We start from the raw sequence: 2,660 nt of genomic DNA on the forward strand, positions 1-2,660 counted from the left end.
ACCTTTACTGAGGGTCAAAAAATAGTATCTCGAAGTTCCGGCCTGCTTCATGCTAAGTTCTGAAGAATCGAAGCTGGGGTGGGGGTGGGGGTGGGGGTGGGGAGGCACTCCCCTTGTGTTCTACTGCTCTTCTTGGCCCTGGTTCTTCTCTTTTCTTTATGAAACAACTGGAACTTCTCCAAAGGCAGTCATAAAACTAAAAGTGGTATCATGGCGGTCCCCGAAATTCTGTGAGCACTCCCACCCCCACCCCAGCAATGGGCAGAGACATCTCGGTGATGGTGGTGTTCTTGTATCAGTCAGGGGCGGAGCAGATGGCAGTCCTTTGTTCATCCTAGCTTGATGCCTGGTGTGGTGGCCAAGGGTGTTTTATGCCTAGGACTCATTTAAAAAAGAAAAGAGAAGAGAAGAGAAGAGAAGAGAAGAGAAGAGAAGAGAAGAGGGAAGGGAAGAAAGGAAAAGAAAAGAAAGGGAGAAAGGAAGAAAGGAAGGAAGAAAATTGTGACTAGCCAGGTGGTGATGGCATATGTCTTAAATCCCATTTAATCTTAGGAGACAGAGGCAGGAAGACATCTGTGATCTGGTCTACAAGAGTGTGTAACAGTGAATTTAGTTAAACGGCTCTGTGCTTCCCCTGGGTCGCACTCCTAGCCACCCACCAGAGTCCTCTGGATTTGCAAATCCAGTTAATTAACACCAGTTAATTTTTGACATGCTGTGACTAGCTATATACATATGTGTATACAGACTCCCATGTCATGTAGAACTTTTTGCTTCTGTGTTTCTCTTCACCTGTCCCTTGTTACAGAATTGGTGGCTGTGGGCTTTGTGGTGGTGGGGGAGGTACGATGTTACTCCTCCACCCTGATGATGTCTGTAACTAGGCTTGGCTCCTGTGTCTGCTCAATGCGAGGAAAAAGGATAAAGGTTCCTGACAGCTATTCCTGATTGTCAACTTGACTACATCTGGAACTAAAACCCCCAAGAGGAGGACACACCTGTGAGGGTTTTTGTTTGTTTGTTTGTTTCAGGGTTGTTGTTGTTTTTTGTTTTTGTTTGTTTGTTTGTTTGCTTAATTTGAAGTAGGAAGTTCTACTTCGACTCTGGATCTTTGAGGTCAGAAAACATGTCTTTCATCCCGATCCTGACTCAGGAAGACACCAAAGCAGCTTGGGGAGGAAGAGTTTATTGCACTTGCGCTTCCATATCATTGCTCACCATCAAGAAAGTCAGGACAGGAACCTGGAGGCAGGAGCTGGTGCAGAGGCCTTGGAGGATGCTGCTTAGGGACTGCAGCTCATGCCTGCTCAGCCTGCTTGGAACCCAGGACCAGCTCCACCCACAATGGGCTTATCCCACCCTCAATCACTAATTAAGAAAATGCCCTAGAGGCTTACCTCTAGTTTGATTTTGTTGTTTGTTTGTTTGTGGGGTTTCTCTGTGTACCCTTGGCTGTTTTGGAAACTCACTCTGTAGACCCCGTGTGAGTCACACTTACAGAGATCTGCCTACCTCTGCCTCCAGAATGCTGGAATTAAAGGCCTGTGCCTACAGACCACACCTGGCCCTACAGCCTGACGGAACGGGGACATTATCTTCATCGGGATTCCCTCCTCTCAGATAACTTTAACTTGTGTCAAGTTGGTGTAAAACAAGCCAGTACAAATGTCTGCTGAAGATGGGCTGAGGCATCCAGCCTCATGGATTGAACAACTACTGGACTCTTGAACTTTCTGGTTATAGCCAGCCATTGTTGGATTAGCTGGCCCACAGCTGTAAGTCATTCTAATAAACCCCATATATATCTATGCCACATATACATCCCATATATAGATACAGATACAGGTATAGACATAGATATAGATATATTCATTCTATAAGTTCTATTACTCTAGAGAGAACCCTGACTAGTACAACCAGGATGTCTTTTCATCATCAAAATTCAGGAAATGAGAACTCACATTAACTTCAGGGCACTGGAGGGATGCAAGCCTGACCGCAGATGGGTTAGTTTACTGTTTTGCTTTAGCTCTCCCTCTCCCCCTCCTCCTCCCCTCCCCCTCCTCTCCTTTCCTCCAAACCCCTTTCCTCTCTTTTTTTCCTTCTTTGATTGAACTCAAATCCTTACACACACATTAAGCACACACTCCACCATTAAACTATGATCCAAGTCCCAGTGTGTATGTGTGTAAGATGGGTGTATGCGAGTGTAGGTACATATGTAATGGCTGGAATGTAAAATTCAGAGGATAATTGGCTACTATTGCAGTGTTTCTCAACCTGTGGGTTGTGAGCCCCTTGGGGTTTCACAGCGATTGCACATCAGATGTGCCACATATCAGATGTTCACATTACAATTTGAAACAGTAGCAAAATCACTTTAATGGAGTAGCAATGAAATGCTTTTTTGCGGGGGTGGGGGTGGGGAAATCACCACAACATGAGGAACTGTGTTAAGGGTCACAACATTAGGAAGGTTGAAAACCTGGGCTGGCGAAATGGCTCAGCGGGTAAGAGCACTGACTGCTCTTCCCAAGGTCCTGAGTTCAAATCCCAGCAACCACATGGTGGCTCACAACCACCTGTAATGAGATCTGACGCCCTCTTCTGGTGTGTCTGAAGTCAGCTACAGTGTACTTATGTATAATAATAAATAAGTC

The 2,660-nt window shown here is 45.6% G+C and overlaps 1 non-coding gene across 1 annotated transcript; it reads left to right on the top strand.

The window, feature by feature from the left end:
• Positions 1–247: 247 nt before the first annotated feature.
• LOC115032212 lies at positions 248–388 on the top strand. Its single transcript, XR_003837868.1, has one exon. It is a non-coding gene; the product is annotated as a small nucleolar RNA SNORA48 (small nucleolar RNA).
• Positions 389–2,660: the final 2,272 nt, after the last annotated feature.

The sequence above is a fragment of the Mus caroli genome, chromosome 10, assembly GCF_900094665.2.
Source record: "Mus caroli chromosome 10, CAROLI_EIJ_v1.1, whole genome shotgun sequence".
Taxonomy (NCBI): Eukaryota; Metazoa; Chordata; class Mammalia; order Rodentia; family Muridae; genus Mus; species Mus caroli.